Source organism: Triticum urartu, chromosome 3 (genome assembly GCF_003073215.2).
Source record: "Triticum urartu cultivar G1812 chromosome 3, Tu2.1, whole genome shotgun sequence".
Lineage (NCBI taxonomy): Eukaryota > Viridiplantae > Streptophyta > Magnoliopsida > Poales > Poaceae > Triticum > Triticum urartu.
In genome coordinates, this window is record NC_053024.1 from 201,238,691 (window position 1) to 201,258,137 (window position 19,447).

General features: G+C 44.4%; 1 non-coding gene and 1 pseudogene across 1 annotated transcript; both read left to right on the forward strand.

Annotated features, from left to right (window-relative positions):
- Positions 1 to 7,487: 7,487 nt before the first annotated feature.
- On the forward strand, positions 7,488 to 11,722 carry LOC125543591 (annotated as a pseudogene).
- On the forward strand, positions 11,322 to 11,417 carry LOC125549724. The gene has a single exon (XR_007301450.1). It is a non-coding gene; the product is annotated as a small nucleolar RNA snoR1 (small nucleolar RNA).
- Positions 11,723 to 19,447: the final 7,725 nt, after the last annotated feature.

Below are 19,447 nucleotides of genomic sequence, written 5' to 3' on the forward strand. Positions count from 1 at the left end.
TCTACTCAGACATCATAGGATGGCAACACATAGTTGGATAATAATATGAAGCATAAACCACCATGTTCAAGTAGAGGGTACAACGGGTTGCGGGAGAGTGGACCACTGTAGATAGAGGGGGGAAGGTGATGGAGATGTTGGTGAAGATGATGAAGGTGTTGGTGAAGATCGCGGTGATGATGATGGCCCCGGCGGCGTTTCGGCGCCACCAGGAGAGAGGGGGAGAGAGCCCCCATTTCTCTTCTTCTTCCTTGACCTTCTCCCTAGATGGGAGAAGGGTTTCCCCTCTGGTCCATGGCCTCCATGGCATGGGAGGGGCGAGAGCCCCTCCGAGATTGGATATGTCTCTCTGTCTCTCTCCCTCTCTCTCTCTCTCTCTCTGTTTCTGCGTTCTGAGATTCTGCCCTTTCACCATTTCTTATATATCCGGAGATCCGTAACTCCGATTGGATTGAAACCTTCGCCCAGATTTTACCCGAAAATTAGCTTTCTTGCGGCCAAAGAAGAGCAGCAACCGCCTTACGAGGGTCCCACGAGGGTCAGGGGCGCGCCCCCTGCCTCGTGGCCCCCTCGGGCACCTTCTCGCGTTGATTCTTTTCCCATATTTCACAAATATTCCAAAAATATTCTCCGTCCGTTTTTATTTCGTTTTGACTCCGTTTGATATGAATATTCTGCGAAACAAAAAACATGCAACAAACAGGAACTGGCACTGGGCACTGGATCAATATGTTAGTCCCAAAAAATAGTATAAAAAGTTGCCAAAAGTATATGAAAGTTGTATAATATTGGCATGGAACAATCAAAATTTATAGATACGATGGAGACGTATCAGAGTGCGTTGTGTAGTCGTTCGGTAAGGATGAACTTGGCAGTATTGGGTCTTGGCAAACCACGGACACAGTCTTAGCGTCCCTGGTTCGGGGTCTCGGGGGTCTTGACAGAACCCATGATGGTCTTGAGGTTAAAACCTCGACGGCCTTGGTGTCCACATCAAGGCAATGGAAGTGCACGTAGGCAACAATAGGTGGAGCAACATGACTTGGACATGCAGCAATGGTAGCAGGCTGGCGGTGCTGCGTGTGCTATCATGGGCGCATGTGGTTGTGGAGGAGCTTAGGTCGAGTGGATGCAGGGGTGACGGAGGTGACGAGCTCATGGTTGAGCACAGGGAATTGCTTGCCGCGAAGCATATGCCCTCGCAGAAGATCTAGCACTCCATAATTTTATCATTGCTTCTGATGCTAAGCAGGTAGCCGATGATATTAACAGGAATGCTAGAGGCACATATGGCCTGATCATTGATGAAATTAGGAAGAGGATAGAGATTTTCAACAACAGTATCTTGTATAAAGGGCGTCGGTCTAATAATGATGCTCATAGCTTAGCAAAGTATTCCCTTAAGTTAGTTCAGGGGCGCCACCTGTGGCTTACACACCCCATGATCCTGCTTGTATCCCACAAACTATGGTATTTGATGAATAAAATTGTGTTCATCCCTAAAAAACACAATTGGAGTGATGTGTTAACACATCGGTCAAGGGTCCATACTAAACAAGCCCAAATTTCTAGCATCACTAGCAGGAGATACGCTTACAAACCGTAGGAGTTTCGGCACGAGAACGATGGTCGTGGCAGAGTCCAAAGAGGTGACAAAGAGCGAGCGAAGGTGAAAGTCGTAGCTATTTTTTTCCTGTGGCTCACAACAAACTTGATCTCAGGAGGCCAAGATTAATCAAGCTCATCCATTAAAGTCCAAGGCCAGTCTCATTTTGTTTCTCCAACTACACCATTAATAAATATGAACCCAAGGCCTTTTTAGACAAGAACAAAGGTCTTTTTGTATGCAGGAGTCTGGAATTTCAGTCTGGGCTACATACGTATGCTTATTGAGTTGGGCCAGATAAACAAAAGATTAGGAACATAATTGACCCATTCAAAAAAATCGCATCCCCCTCTCCCTGACGCCTAGCTTCTCAACCGCCCATTTTCGCTGCCTCGTCGTTATGTGCCGGTCGCCGGCGGCCGGAACCCAACCGCCCAGGAGGCTCCCTGCTCCCGCCTCTCCTTTCAGCCCACCCGCCCCTTGGCGCCAGCTGCGCCCCCTACGAGCTGCGGCGACCCTGCCCTACGCGCTTGCCCCCGGCCGTCTGGTTCCCATGCAAAGCCGGTGGCAACCAATCAGCAACCCTGCGGTCCTGCCGCAGTTAGCCCGATTTAGCGGTCAGTGCTATGTTCGGTTCATGTAGTGAAATAAGTAGAATTTGTTTTTCTGGAATGTTTGAATGATTGGAACGTTTTTGAAGTTTTTGATATCTGTACGAGATGACTTTTTTATTGAAATGTCACTGAAATAATTGGACAAATTAATACAAGATTGTTGGTTGATCTTGTTCGTCGATTCTTGATCCAATGGCAGGATTGTTGACCGATCTCATTCGTCATGGCTGTAAGTGGCTAACTCATGTCCAGGAGGCAAGTCACCCGAAAAAGTTTTTCTACCGGTGGTGGCGGGAGGTACCGTGGAGAATCAACCGTCCATGCAATAATAGGGATTCGTGCAGCTATTTCAGGTATAGAACATATGAATGCAATACAAAGATAATACATATGGGGCCTCTGCATGTCTTTTCAACTTTTGTCAGGAGAGAGAGAATGTGGGGGAGAGATGGGTAGCGGAGCGTTGCATCATTGCATGCATGTTAAAATATTCCATCTCCCCCATTAAAATACTTTCATTTAATTTCGTTGAGATTTTTTCAACAATAGATATCTTTTGAATGAGAACTCGGTTTTTGAAAAAAAAATACATATATTTGAATTCGTAGCGAGAATATCTTCAGAATATGATCAATTATGGATACATTTGAACTAGTTTTAATTTTATTGATTTCAAAAAACAGATTGCACACATATCAAAACATATATTTCACTCATATCAACATATTTCAAAAATAATATTTCACTCGTTTAAAAAAACAATTTCATGTAATTCAAGTAATAGATTTTAGGGATTTAGAAAAACAAGTTTCACTCATTTTTAAGAATTGATTTCACTGATTTCCAAAAACCAAGTTCACTCATTTCAATTAATTGATTTCACTTTACTCAAAAACATAATTTCACTCTTTTTAGAAAATGTATTTCAACATTTAGAAAATGGATTTCACTAATTCCACATGACTTCGCTCATTTAAAAAAAATATTTTTCACTCATTTCAATGAAAAGTTGCGCTTTAGTTATATTCAAAATCCAATTTCACTCCGTTCGAAAAATCGTTTTTCTTGAAATTTAAATAAGCTGAGTGAAATAAGTTTAACGTGTTGACAAATATGAGTTTCACATTTTGTAAATAACAAGTTTCACATCTTTTCACATACCAGAATAAGCAAACTTGACAAATACATTGAAATATGTTTCATATAAAACATAATTTCAGTCATTTTAAAAAATGGATTTCACTCAATTGAAAAAACATATCTCATGCATTCTAAAAAACTGAATTTACTCATTTAAGAAAATAAGTTCAGTCATTGAAAAAACCACATTTCACTCATTTGAAAGAAACATTTTTTCTTATTTCAAATGATTTCACTCATTTGAATGAAAAGTTACGTTACAATTACATTCGAAATCCTATTTCACTCTATTCCAAAACACGATTCCCCTGAAATTCAAACAAGTTTGAAATATGTTTCATATATTTTTAGAAATACCACTTCATATGTATGAAATATTCAATTTCACGCATTGAAACAACCAATTTCACATGCTTGAAAGTAACATGTTTCACATATTTCCACTCATTTCAAACAACAGATTTCACTGGAATAGGTGTGGAATGAAACGTTGAAATCTATCCAATATTGATCTTGTTCTAAAGGTCTTAGTGTGAGGAGTTCAAATATATATAATGTTTCAAAACCAAAGTTACTTCTTAAAAGATATGAATGATTGGAAATGTCAAAGAGAAAAATAAAAGCCATGAATTCACAGGAAGAGATGTAAGACACAAGTGTCGCTTTGATGCATTCACATGAGAGAGGGGATATCTCATGCATGCATGTGTGGGGAAAGGAAAGAGGGGCCACTGATTTGACTTAAACATGAGAGAATAGGCAATACATCAATACAATTGTAAGAGTTAAAAGCATCGGGAGTCCTACAACTTACTCTTAATGTGATGGTTTGGTCCTAGAACTTGCATTTTGATCCTACCCAGTCCCAGAACTTGCATCAGATGTGCAAATTTAGTCCTGACCAATGAGAGAGCGTCATGTGGACGCGTGGGTGCCGACCCGGTCAGCGCTCGGCATTTTGCAAAGAGGCCCCTGCCATTGCTTCGAATCTACCCGCACTACACACGAAAACTTATCACAAGATTTCTCCCCCAAAAAAATTCACACCATCACTCCGGCCACAAATTGCAAACGAATTCCTATTTCCATCCCAAGACCTGAAAGCGTGCTAGCTAGCTGGTTTACCATCGTGTACAAACTCTACCGACATAGAAACAGAGTATATGTAAGATACAACATTAAGTTGTAGGAGATATTATTTATAACTCACTTCAGAAGAACCACATTATGTTGATGACAAGCTTTGAATATTTGACTAGTAAAATGATAACTGCATGGTCTTTGTAAAAGGGCACATCTTCATTTCCTTAAAATGATATCAGGAATTGTTTTCTATTTCTTTAATTAAAAGCAATTATTGAAAACAGGGTTTACTCTGATATCACCTTAGCATCTTCACTGAACCCTTTCAAGCACTTCAATTGAATATAAATCTGCACACCCAGAAAAGGAATCACACATATGATGATTAGTGTAAGCTTTCAGTCAGAAGCAAATGCTACAGCGAAGCCAGAAATAAATGTTCTTGTGCACTGCAAGTTATCTGTTACAAGGTGTTGGATGTTCAAAGCGTCAATAAACAACCTCGCACCTAGTGCACCACTGTAAAAAGTTAGAAGGAAACATGATGTGCACACTGTCCCAGATAAAGATAAGTTGCAGTGTGAAAAACGAGTAACAAACCTGGATGCAGAAGGATCATCAAACCAATAAACCTTTTGATGCATGATGCTCTGGAAAGACAAAGCACCGACATGTTCTATAAGTTTCCGACTGCCATTCCAAATAAGAAAGACTGCATGCGTGAGAAGCATCACTGAGGCTTGCAGGCGAGACATGGAGCAATGGAGGATCGCTGGAGCGAAATGCATGGAGCACCCGTTCGGGGATGTACCGTGAGAAATAGCGCTAGTTTAGCACTGCTGCCTGTACGCAGGCCTGTAACCTCTCCCTCACCCCATGATCACTTGATCAACACTTGTTTTCCCGCCTCCTCTCTGCTTAATGAATGAAACGCCAGCCGAGCTGGATCTTTCAAAAAAAATTCCAAATGAATTGAAATCAGAGAAATGATTGCCACCTGAAGGCATATCAATGCGCATAATGTAGAATCATTTTGAAGTTGGTGTGCTGGATGCCTAGATAGTAGAAAGTTCTTATACCATGGGACATCATAATAATGAATGATGGGAAAATAATTCCATGCACAAAAGCAGCTATAACAGCTAATAGGAGAATTGGTGCATCTCGATTATTAAGATTAAAAAGGCGTCCAGTTTGGTGCTTTCTTAGGAGCCTCACTGTCACCAAATTCCTTGCGTGCTGGTGTTGGCTTGCCCGTGCAAATCATCAGACCCAGACAGTCCAAGTGGTTGTGTAGAGTGTTGTCTTGTATTCCTGAGATTATCTCTGTTGGATTGTTCCAAAGATGGACTTTTACTTCTTTCTTTACTGTATAAACTCTACTTTTAAGTCTTGAACCTGACGCACATGGCACCTCATGCACTCCTTGGCTAAGGACCTGCTGTAACTGAATAAGTTGACAGTAAGCTTTTCCTTGCTGCACATTCACTTGACACCCCTACTCATCCGCTTTAGCTCATAATGCCATATGATTTATGAGGGAGAGCTGATCCGATCCATTACGAGGCATCTTTTCTGTTCTTAACAGACTTTGGCAAAACCCCAAAGCAGGTAGGTATTCTATGTCTTGGTGGAAGGAACTCTGAGAGGTAGCAGTTTCTAATCAGCGGATGTTTGGTGTGCAAGATCTTTAATTCCTCTCATTTCACTTCATATCGGTGATGACACGCTGAGCAGTGTATCATGGTCAGGTGAAGTATGATGGGCCATTGAAGAATGGTAAGTATAACACTGATAAAAGCTCATCTTCAGAGGGAGTAGTTGCTAGATGAATGTTCTGTTTTTGAGTTTCAAGTGAAGTACATGAATATTCAAGTGAAATGTACAGGGTGATTGTGAGCACCATGGTGGTGTTGTGCCCGACGGGCGACGGGCGACGGGCGAAATCACCATGGCCGTGAGGACGATTGGGAAAGAGCAACAGCAGGGGCAGCCTGCCCTCCCGGGCGGGGTTATGGCGGCAGGACAACCATCTTCCTTAGCCATCACACGCCGTCACAGGGGCAGCAGCAGTAGCATTTCATCAACATACATAGGGCTGCCCAAATTTCATCCCAGTATTGTTTCTGTTTACAGAGCAAACTCAGCAATTTTTATTTTGATGAACAGCTAATTTGGGCAGTGATGATCCATCATTCAGGGGAAAGAAGAGAATAGATTCCCTTCATTTCTAAATATAAGACCTTTTAGAGATTCCAGTATGAACTGCATACGGAGCAAAATGAATGAATCTACACTCTAAAATATGTCTATATACATCCATATGTATTCCGTATTAAAATCTCTAAAATAGCTTATATTTAGAAACAAAGGAAGTAGAAAAGATAGCTTGATGTTTATATACGCAAGCAAATACTAGCACTTTGACTCTTTAAGTTAAGTACTCCCTCCATCCCATAATTAAGTACTCCATCCCATAATCCATAATGTAAGTACTCCCTCCGTCCCATAATTAAGTACTCCGTCCCATAATACAAAAACGTTTTTATACTAGTGTAATGTCAAAAACACTTGTATTATGAGATGAAGGAAGTAGTACCCAAGCTAAATAAAACCGGGGTTTAAATCAACATTACAATTACATGTGTTGAGATTAACTAGATGACCACCCAAAGAGTAGCTAGCTAGCACGCTTTCAGGTCTTGGGATGGAAATAGGAATTCGTTTGCAATTTGTGGCTGGAGTGATGGTGTGAATTTTTTGGGGGGAGAAATCTTGTGATAAGTTTTCGTGTGTAGTGCGGGTAGATTCGAAGCAATGGCAGGGGCCTCTTTGCAAAATGCCGAGTGCTGACCGGGTCGGCACCCACGCGTTCACATGGTACTCTCTCATTGGTCATGACTAAATTTGCACATCTGATGCAAATTCTGGAACTGGGTAAAGTCAAAATGCAAGCTCTAGGACCAAATCATCACATTAAGAGCAAGTTGTAGAACTCCTGATGCTTTTAACTCCAATTGTAAGATGAGACCATGCATGCACCAATCGTCTATGCTGGATGCTGCACCGGTAGGTACCGGCTCCGGTAAAAAGAGCTTTGCGGCAAGTCACCCTCTGCAGAGGATCCCGTTCCGCCTCTGCTGCCGGACGCCACAACAGCGAGTCTGCCAAACTATTGATCCGGTGAGCCTCCGAATGGCCCACCTCCTCCTCCGTCGTAGCCTCAGCTATTCCACCTCCGCCGCCGACATGGTCGTCTCCTCCATCCGCCTCCTCTCCGCTACGAACCCCACCAAATCAGCACCAACCCCCACTCCCCTTCACCCCGTTTGCCACAATCCCGATCCTGTAGCAGCTCATCCCCCTCCTCCTCCTCCCACTACCACCCTCCTGTCCCTGGCGGACCGCCTCCGCGGGGTCTTCCTCCAGAAACCCCCCGGCCGCGCCGCCCTCCACCGAGCCCTCTCCTCCACGGGGCTCGACGCCCTCTCCCCGGAGGTTCTCTCCGATGTGGTCAGCCGCGGCAACCTCAGCGGTTCCGCCACCGTCGGCCTCTTCGACTGGGCCATCTCCAGCGCCAAGCTCCCCCCTTCCGTGCAGACCTGCAACATCGTCATCAGGGCTCTGGGCAGGAGGAAGTTCTTCACCTTCGTCGAGCCTGCCGTGGAGGTAATGCGGAAAAACGGCATCTTGCCGGACCTAATCACGCTGCAGATCATCATGGATACCCTGGTTGCCGCCAGGCAGGTCAACAAGGCCGTCCAACTGCTCCAGAGCGACCAACTGGGGATAGGAATCGAGCAAACTTGCCACAGAAAGGAGGCCTTCTCTGCTCTCATCGAATGTCTCTGCCGGAGGTCACATGTTGGGGTCGCTAGCTCGCTGATACAAGCCGCCCATGGACAACCTTTCGTTCTTGATAAGCAAGTGTACAATGACGTGCTTGGCGGCTGGGCTAGGTTTGGGAGGGTTGATAAGCTGGAGCATTTCTGGGCAATGATGCTGGAGGATGGGCTAGTGCCGGATGATGTTTCGCATTGCCATCTCATCGAGGCACTGGGGAGGGCAGGCCGAGGAGGCACTCAGGGTGTTTGAGAAAATGGTTCAAGAGGGATATGGTCCAAGTACAATGGCCTACAATGCACTGGTTTTCAATTTTATCTCACTGTGTGATTTGGACAGGTCCATCAGTTATTACAAGGATATGGTGGAAAATAATTGTCCTCCAAACAGTGACACATACTGCAAGATGATTGGAGCCCTTTTGAAAACGCGCAGGGTGGCTGATGCACTTCAAATGTTTGATGAAATGTTGGCTCAAGGAGTTCTGCCAGATACAGGCGTAATTACATCATTCATCGAGCCGCTTTGCACGTTTGGCCCCCCTCACGCTGCTCTGATGATCTACCAAAAGAGTAGGAAGGCTGGTTGTACAATATCCCTGAAAGCATATAAGCTTCTGCTTGAAAGGCTTGCCAGGTTTGGGAAAAGCGGGACAGTGTTAAAGATTTGGGAGGAGATGCAAGAGAGCGGGTATCCTTCCGATAAAGAAATCTACGAGTTTATTGTAAATGGGCTTTGCAATGTGGGTAAGGTTGATGCTGCTGTTTCCGTGGTGGAGGAATCACTTAGGAAAGGCTTCTGTCTAGGGAGAGTTGTGTATAGCAAACTGAACAACAGGCTGCTGGAGATGGACAAAGTGGAGACTGCTTACAATTTGTCAAAGAAAATCAAACATGGACGCACACTTGCTAATTCACGCAACTATTGTCGTGCTAACGGTTGGCACTTGTGATGAACATACTTTGTTGGCACACAACTATTTGGTATGCTCATCAGTTCCATACGGGTTCAAAAGTACCCTCATTTGCATTCTGCAAAAAAAAAATTGGCAAGGTAAAACCATTGATTACGAGTCGAGGGACTAGTCGAGACTAGTCACTAGACTAGTCTATGAGTCGCATTCTGGGTGTCGACTAGAAATCTCGTGTAGACTAGTTCGCCGAGTCGAGGAGTCGAAGGACTAGTCGTAGACTAGACTAGACTAGTCGTGCACCTTGAGTCGTTCGACTCAATTTTTTTTTAGGGATTGGGAGGGGATAAGTGAGCCAGCCACCCTGCCCCTTTCCCTTCATTGCTTCTGCTCTCCATGGATCTGCACTCCTCTGCTCTGGCCCTCTCCCTCCACTGCTTCTGCTCTCCCTAGATCTGTCCCTACGGTCTCCCTCCCTCTGCTGCCTTCTGGCTACTGGATCCGCTCGTCCCTCAGGTTGCAGTAAGCAAGCAAGCATACTAGCAAAGTAATTTCTCCCTTCTCTTCTTCCCTTCTTCGATTCGATTTTTACCCCCTGCCCTCTTCCTTATTTCGTTTTGTTTGCTTCAGTTTCAAGATCCTTAGGTCTGAAGTGCAATGTCTACGCCGGAAATATCTCAAGTATTGTTTCAGCAGCTGCAGCTCAGGCCAATGAGCAATATGATCCATGGAAGGATCCTGCAAGAAGCCAACTAGGAGCAAGGCCCAACATGGAAATATGCTTACTGGCCTAATCTGCAGGACAAATTGACGCTCCAATGCACTTCCTATAGTATATACTATTACATATTAATACTAGGTTTTGGTAATTGACTACTGCAGTTGTGAACTACAGTACCATGTCGACTAGTCCAGCAGTAGTCTAGACTAGTCACGATTAGTCTATGAGTCTCAACCTTCGAACGACTCATCGACTCGTCGACTCGTAAACGTTGGGTAAAACTCAAGTTTGGCTGGTGAAAGGTATAAGAGTTTGTACTTATTCTTGACTGCCCATGTTTCTGACCTGTTTGGCTATTTCATGGATACCATGTTATGGGGTTATTCTGACTAAATCTTCCCTGATGAGTAGTGGATTAAGTAGCAGAAAGCTACATCAAACAATGAGACAAAGTAATCAAATAGGTAGAATAGAATGGATAGACATGTACTCTTTTCTTGTGTACTTCTTCTGCTATGGAGAACTACAAACAGCAGATGGAATCTGAAGTTTCAGAACTTGGGTTCCTCAGGGAAATGCAGAGAAACTATATTTAAAAAATCCCTTGGGTCTCAAGTATCAGAACTTGGGTCCCTTTGGGAGTCGCAGAGAAAGTAGCCTGATGTATCCTTGAATAACTGGACTTCCAAGTTACAGAAGAACAGTAATACTTGAAAGTTGAACCGGCAGGTCGACCTTCAACTGAACTTGTTATACATGGCAAATGGGCACATTCTACCTGGAGTGGAACATCACATCTGCAAAATTCTATGTGATGCCAGTTATCCTGTTGCTGACTGCTTTTATTCAGTTGTTGTGGGTTTTATTTATGGTTTGTATTCATTCATGATTTTGTTTATTAGTTGCAAATTTCCATAGCGTTTTTCTCATTGTATATATGGCTTTGATGTTACTCTTTGTTCTGCACGGTGTAAAATTTTCAGTTTATTTTTGTAGGTTCTGTAACTACCTATGCCATTATCTTTGTTCTGCATATTTGATTTGCCTATCCGTTTTTTTTTTTTTTGAAGTTGATCTGGTAAGTTTCAGATGTTCAATGATGCGCTAGGAAAAAATTGGATGTAGAATGGCTCCTGAGGTCCCACTTGATTTTTTTTCTTCATGTATCTATGTTCAGATTTGGTTAGCGTGTCATCTTTGGTATCTACTTGGAAGGCAATTATCCATGGATTACGATTCAGCATTTAACAATCTTTTCTTAACATCTGTACCAAAGACTATACTTATGTTTGTAAAATGAACACTTGGATAATTGGGTTTCTTAAATGCTTGTTTTACCAATATCGGAATTTTATTCCTTGCTTGGGTTTCTTGAGTTTGTAGTGTTGTTAGTAAGGTGGTCGTGGCCATGTTGAGCATTGCTTAGTTCTGACACCTCTTGTATGAGAAGGAACTTGCCCTGTTGTCCCTTCCATGAGCAGATTAACAACCCTCTGAGCTCTTGTTTATCATTTATCTGATGATCCTGGTCTGCTGCTACTTCCATTTTCTTGTGGTGTTGTTTCTGTCCATCTTTAAGATGGCCATAAGTTTGGCCAACAGTGGATAATGCATTCATGCACGTGTCTGTTTTCTTATTGCAGTATAGATTTTGAGATAGAAACATCATTGTCCTTCTTTCATGTGTTTGTATGCTACTTATTTCATGCTACTTGTGAGAGAGATTGAAGAACAAACAAGTTGTTTATTTTCCTGAAAGCCCTTGCAAGTATTGTGTATATCTGAAAAATGTGGTTCATTTTCAATTCTTATGCACTGGACGGAGGCACGTGAAGAAGATTCAGCTCTTTCCAGTTCTTTTACTTGTCCAAGTTTTGCTAGGATGCTACTGATTTGATGCGAGAGCTAAGAAGAATCGACGATACACAAACCTGAAGTGTCGATGAAATAACCTCTGCTGTTTCGAGAGATATTGTTGTCCTCGAGATATTTATGTCTGGCCAGTTTATTTAGATGAAGCTATCATGTTACCTCGTGCATTTCGATCATTTTGTTTCAGAGACGTGAGGACATTTAGCCGGAAATAATCTACATATACTGTCAAAGCCATGCCATGTGAATTACTTTTGAACGAATTTATTTTTATCAAATTATGTAACCTATGCTTGTCATATGCAAGGCAATTTATTCTGACCAATCTATTCTGTGATGCCTTGTGATATTTCGTTATGGAAAAGATGTGGGGTAATGTTGCCAGAAAGTTCTGAACTTGATGGATATCTCCAGCAAGTTCTTTGTGTCATATGTAACTGTGGAGTATGTACCTTCTCTGTGTTCTTGTTGCTCATGTAGAGCAGGCTCCCAAACAAGAATATACAGGCAAGTTATGTTGAAAAATCATGACATCATTTGAGTTAAACAGAAAACTAAGTCCCGTCCTGAATCCTCTGCAGCTTATTCCAAGCTGCCAGCAAAAAATGTCGTCTGCGGCAAAATGTTGGCTGCTTGGGACACTGGAACAAGTTCTTCATGCTGCTTAAACCCTGAAAAGAAGCTATTGTTACATTATTAACCTTTTATAGAGCTCAGCATGCACAGGGGGTTGATGCATGCTTACATGATATCTGTAGGTAATATTTACAGGCACACTTTATTTGAGCAAATGGTAGCACATCATAACTGTAACTATAGAAACAGCAAATAATCTGAAGACGTGCGAAAATGCTGAAAATACAGGCATGCTAGGTTTGTACTGCCAAAGTCATGAGGATAGCTAAATCACAACCTATAACATATACATTTTCTGCAACTCTCATTAGAAAGTCGATGATCATGCCATCGCATATAAATGCCCGGACCAATAGCATGGTCACTTAGTCAGTGACAACACAAGATCATGAAAGCAGGTACTCTACTTAAGTAAAGCTGGTGGCACTTATAGTTTGCCAGTTCATCACAAAGAGGCTGTAAATAGTTAACTTGATTTATTTTATGCCTTGCCAACCGATCACTGCTACAAATCGGGTAGCAAACGGAAATGTATATTAAACCTTGTGTTTAGAACCTGTTGAGGAGCTAGTTTCATTTGCATTTTCTACACTAGCTAGGATGGAAACACCCACCGCCCAGCATGTAGACAAAATTGTACTCCTACTGTAAATGACTGACGAAGGTTCACATAACAATAGATTCTCCTCTACTTTTTGGAGGGAAAGCAGTCATGGCAGCTTTATTGATTCTCAAATATAGTTTCATTACATCAGCTACTAGATTGCAGAAGCAATATAGTCCAGGGGATCTCCTGTCCAGAATCCAGATACAAGTCTGGTATCCCTCGACATTGGCAGCTAACGAACGGGCTACAGTATTACTCTCTATGACAGTGCACGAGGCAGTCCCCCTTCCATGCAGTCTGACACTCTGAATTGGTGCATTGTGTACACCCAATTTGGCCATCCATCCTTGCTTCTGCAGTAGCTCGATGCATCACGTGTGGTTTACAAAGAGCAGCTAGCGAGCGAGGACATCCTTGAGCGCCCTTGCTTGAGCGACTCTAGCTCTCGACGATGGCGGGCATGCTCCTGACGTCGTCCATGGCGACGCGTACTGTTCGGAGGGGGTCGTCGCGGGGGAAGTTGCCGTTGTACATCACTTGGATGTAGCCGTCGTCATCTGCTGCGTCGGAGACGACGCGGGCGGCGAGCCAGAGCAGGAGGCAGTGCCCCGTCGGCAGGATCCCGGCGCGCGTGCGCACCTTCACCGTCATGCCCTTCTTCACCCGGATCGACGACGAAGATGCCATCTTCTTCTTGACGTGCTCTGCCCTTGATGTCGTTTCTTGGGTCGACGTCTCCATGGTGGCAGCTCCAGATGGAGCCGGCGCGGTCGGCATGGCCACTCCGCCCCGCGCGTGCAGGGACGACGGCTTGCTCTGGCTCTGGATCGACGCGTCCTTGCTGATGATCCCGCCTTTGGGCGCGGCGGCGAGCTTCCTGCGCCGGTGGAGCTCGCGGCGGATCGCGCACCGCTCCGAGGACGCTCGCTTCGCCGTAAGAGCCGGCATGGCCTGGTCTTTACCTCTTTGGTGGTGGTTGTGGTTGCGGAGGAGTTGATCGGCGAGAAGATTGCGATGAAAAGAGGAGGGGCCCTGTGCTATATATCAAGCTCGCACGAGGCGGTGGCCTCGCCATATTGTCATCGGAGTGGGACTGACCGGAGGCGTAGGAACTAAGCAATGGCAATGGCGGGGAAGACTGGTTGCCACCGGATTAGATATCTGGTGGTATTCGGATTGGACTGCACGCACGTACGTAGATTGCTTATCAAGGCGCCGATTGACTACCGGATTCGACGCTCTGATCAGCTCAATGGCCCGATGAGCTCGATCGCGTGCGTCATCAGGGCGTCGGGACGCCGCCCGTGTGGCAATGTACATACATGGACGCCAGCCTCCTCACCTTGACTCGTCTCCTCCGTGGCCTCGCCGGCGACGCCGATCCTACACCAGCAACGGCGGCACCGGCTCCTCCACACACTTTCTCCGCCATAGTCACATGGTGTCTGCCATCACATTTCGTTCATCCACATCACCCAACTGCTGCCATGGCGAATTAAATGCAATAAAACCACCACACTCGCAAAAAAGATGTTTTTACATACATTTTGCAGGAAACACCGCACGCAGCGTCTAACTTTTTGCAGATTGCACTTATCGCTTGGTTGGCTCTGTTAGGCCAACTGCCAGGAACACAAACTGACATGTTTTTCATCCGTTTGCGTCGCTAGTTTGGCCTGTGTCCGCGCCAATGCGAGCGATGTGCCCAACCGGCTCACCCATTTGTTCTGTTTGATTGGGGAGCTCTTTTTTTGGTACCCTGTAATGAATACTGACAGTTTATTCCTAAAGATCCAACATCCGAGAGAGATGCATAATGCTCGATTTGGGTAAGCAGTATAGCATACACCAGAGCTGGCAAAATGGGCCGGCCCGACCTAGCACGGCCCAGCCCATCGTAACCATGCCTGGCACGGCTCAATCCGCCGTGGCATGATTATTAGTCTGACCATGCCGTGCCGGCCCACATGTTGTCCCCTCTAATCCAGGCACAACCCAAAAGCTATGCGGGTCGGCTCGGCGGCTTGCCAGGCACGCCTGTTAGGCAGTTTTGGGATTATTTTTCAGCCATATAAACTTATAAAAATATATAAATAAGAATAAAATAAATAAACGGTCCAGGCAATTCTTATTTGACGTTGCAGGCGCTGGTTCGTTCTGTTTTCGATAATCGGCGCCTGCAGCGGCTACTCCCACGTCTTTGTCGGGCCGGCCCATATTTTATTTTATTTCCCGTTTTCTAAACTTGAGATAAACTGCAAAAAAGAGCACGAGCTAGGATTCAAACCCACGTCGCAAGTTATCAGTGGTCGACGCGTAACCAACTTGACCACTTCTTTATTCCTTTTTTTCTCTTTTCTCTATCCTTTTCAACTTACTTTTTCCAAATTCGTAATTGTTTTTTTCAAATAGATGAACTTATATGTGATTTGAGAGAGCAACTAATTAATGAGCGCTTCTTTGGGAGTTTCACGACGATCAGCATCACTTGGCGCGCTCTCAGCCGTCCGCCACGTGTCGCGCTCTGGGCGCTTCCTCCAGATTTTGTTTTTTTCGCACGCGTTTTCGGCTTTTTAAATGGTTTTTTCCGGGTTTTTGTCGACGTTTCGGTTTTTCACCTGTCTTCCTTAGCTTTTGGAACAAAAAAAATTACATGAAAAAACACGTTTTCTTTTTTTTCGCGAGAGTCATGGTTTTGCTTTCGCGAGAGGCACTGTTTTGCTTTCGCGAGAGTCACGACCGTGCCTCTCGAAAACAAAAAAAAAACGTGTTTTTATTTTTTACCTTTCGCGAGAGGCACGGTTGTGCTTTCGCGAGAGTCACGACCGTGCCTCTTCGGAAATGAAACAAAATGTGTTTTTTGTTTTTTTTTCCTTCCGAGAGAGGCACGGTTTTGCTTCCGCGAGACGCACGGTTGTGCTTTCGCGAGAGTCACGGCCGTGCCTCTCGGAAACGAGAAAAAAACACGTTTTTTGTTTTTTTCTTCCGTGAGAGGCATGGTTGTGCTTTCGCGAGAGGCACGGACGTGTCTCTTTCGAAAAGGGAAAAACCCGTGCTCCCGGTTCATTTTTTCGTCCATTTTTTTTGTGAAAAAAAGTTCGTCAAAACCTATCAACATGGGTTCTAGTTTTGAAGATCTCAACGCGAACGATGAAAACGGTTCGAGATTTGGACGCACGATTTAAGAGATAAAACGTTTTAAATAAACGAATCTACAAAAAAAAGGAAAAACTCCCAGGTTGCGACAAGTGGTGCACATACAACGCGCCATTTGTCACAATCTGGAAATGTGGGAGTGATCTTTGCAATGAGTACTCCTCAATTAGTGATTTCAATGATTTGAGGGCAATTTAGGAAGATTAAGGGGTTGTTTGGTTCCCAGACACACCTTGCCACACTTTGCCACGCCTAACCTTAGACAAGTTTGACCAAGTTAGGTAGGTGTTTGGCTATAGCCACACCTAAGGCAAGGATTTTTTTTATGAGCAGTGAACCCCATATGTCATAGACACAAAAAGTGTGGCAAGATTCCCATAGGCAAGCCAAAGTGTGGTTAACAATATGAGCAACTCAACTAAGACAAATGTGGCAAAAATCATGTGACAATATATAACAAAGAAAGTCACAATCTAAACAGCCCCTAATTTTCAGCTCGTCGGGCGGATTGAGGAGACCCACCCATTCTCATTCGCCCGTGCTCATAGCCCAAAAGTCACGAGGACAGCTAAATGTCTAAATCACCAATATAAAAAATAAGTACTTTCCTATCTAAAGTCAAAAAATGTCTTACATTATGAGATAGATGGAGTATTTCACTCTTCTATAATTTTCATTCTCTACAATCTCTTTAGGACAAGTTGAGCAGCTAAGTTCATTTGCATTCTCTGCCTTAGGGTGGAAACCCCACCGGCAAGTATGCGTAAATAAAGTTGTTTTTCCAGTTCTTATATTTTGGCAGAGAAGAGGTAGTAAATGAGTAACGAAGGTTCACATAACAATAGAACCTCCTCTTTTTTTCTAGGGGAAAAAATCCATCATTGCAGGAAGCTTTATTGATTCTCAAATATAGTTTGATTACATCATCCACTAGACTAGACGAGAAACAATAAAGTCCGGCCGGGTGATCTAGCTCCTGTCCAGATGACTACACTCCTCATAAACCGCCCAAGCTTCTGTAGCTGAAAAGCCTCCATCATGCAGATGCAGCACCTTCATGCAGTCTGAAACTCTGAATTGATGATCAGCTTTGTACTCCTCGTAGTTTACCATCCATCCGGCTCTAACTCTCGCCGATGGCGGGCATGCTCCTGACGTCGTCCATGGCGACGCGCACGGTTCGGAGGGGGTCGTCGCGGGGGAAGTTGCCGTTGTACATCACTTCGAGGAACCCGTCATCTGCTGCGTCGGAGACGACGCGGGCGGCGAGCCAGAGCAGGAGGCAGTGCCCCGTCGGCAGGATCCCGGCGCGCGCGCGCACCTTCACCGTCATGCCCTTCTTCACCCTGATCGACGAAGAGCGCGACCGGGTCGGTATGGTTGGCATGTTCTTGATGCACGCTGCTCCGGCGGTGGCGGATAGCTCCGTGGTGTCAGCTCCACTTGAATCCGATGGGCAGGGTGACGCGGGGTTGCTGGGAACTCCCGAGGCCCTTTTGACAGCGGAAACTTTCATCTTGGACGCGGCCGGGATGAGCGCGGATCGGCGCGGCGGGGCGGTGCACCTCTTGGCAACCTGTCCCAGCGGCACAGACGCGGCGATCTCCTTGGCCACGGCGGCAACCTGCTTCTTGGTGGCCACTGCCGCTGGCGCGTGCTGCGGGATTGACGCAGGCGACGTCGCGACCCCGGCTTGCGGGCGTGGCACCGGCATGGTCATGGACGACGGCTTCCTCGGCTTGACGATCCCTCCTTTGGGCGCGGCGGCGAGCTTCCTGCGCCGGTGGAGCTCGCGGCGGATCACGCACCGCTCCGAGGAAGAGCGCTTCGCCATGAGAGCCGGCATGGCTTGGTCTTTGCCTCTTTGGTGGTGGTTGCGGAGGAGGAGTCGATCAGCGAGGAGATTACGATGAGAAGATGGGAGGCGCTATGCTATTTATCAAGCTAGTATAAGCTAGCACGAGGCGGTGGCGGGAGGGAGAGCTCGCCTCGGCGTCGGAGTGGTAAGGAAGCGTGGGAACTAAGCACGGTGACAGAAACCGAATTGGCGGGGAAGACTAATTAATTACTCCCGATGAAATTTGGATCCGACTGTACGTGGATTGCTTATTGGAGCTCGCGTGCGTGATCTTGGTGTCGATCGGGGTTTATAGGAATACCAAAAAAGTTCATCAATTGAAAAAATGTTCGCTCATTCACAAAATGCTCGTGCATTACAAAATGTGCCGTCAAACAAAAAAGCAATTAAAAAAAACTGTTCCAAAAAAAATTGTTGATCCAGAAAATGTTCACACAAATACTCGCGTATTTGAAATTGTTAACATTTTTAAAATCTGTTTATGAATTTGTACAAAATATTCAAGATTACATAAGAATATTCACTAATTTGGAAAATATTCAAGATTACATAAGAATGTCACAGCTGTGTCCAAAAGTTTAAACAGATGTTTGAAAAAAAAATGAAAAGGAGAAAAAAGAAAAAACGAAATCTAAACATTAAGTAAAGAACGAAAATGAAAAGATCTGAAAAAATGAAACGAAAAAACATAAAAAAAGAAAATAAAAATGCCTGGGGAACCTTCCAAATCTGGGAAAATGTTAGTTGGGCTGGCCTATAATTGTATCTGTAAGGCATGGGTGTGCGCGCCGTACTTAACCAGTGAGTCGCGCGCCAAATAGGATCCCGACGGTACATAGTCGCTCCCATGGAAAGGCACATTTCAAAGGAATATCCTATTTGCTGAGCCAAAATGTACAAGAGTCTTTTTTTTCCAAAAAATTTAAAGCTTTATTCAAAAGAAGGCGTTCGTTGAACAGTCAGCCAATAGGTTACTAATCAAAAAGCTCGTTGTTTCAGTAAGCCAGCTTTTGATGCCACACACCATGTAAGCACTTTTTGCACAAAAGATGAGCTGGGCCGTTGGCAGATCTACTTAACCACTTGTCGTACATCCGCGGGTAACCGGTTTTGTTTGTACCCCCCCCCCCCCCTTTATTGTTTCCTTTTCTATTCTTTTTTTCCCGTAAATTCAAAAAAGCTAAAAAAAATTAAATTGTAAAATTTAAAATGGTTTGGAATTTATTTTTTCTACCCCCATCATTCAAAATTTGTTTTGTTCTTTTAAAAATTGTTCCCAATTTCAAAGTTCGTTCAATTTTTAAATCAATGTCTACAAATTCAAAAAAGTTTGGAGTTTCAAAATTTAGTTCACACTTAAAACTTTGTTCCTATTTCCAAAAATATGTTCCATTTTAACAA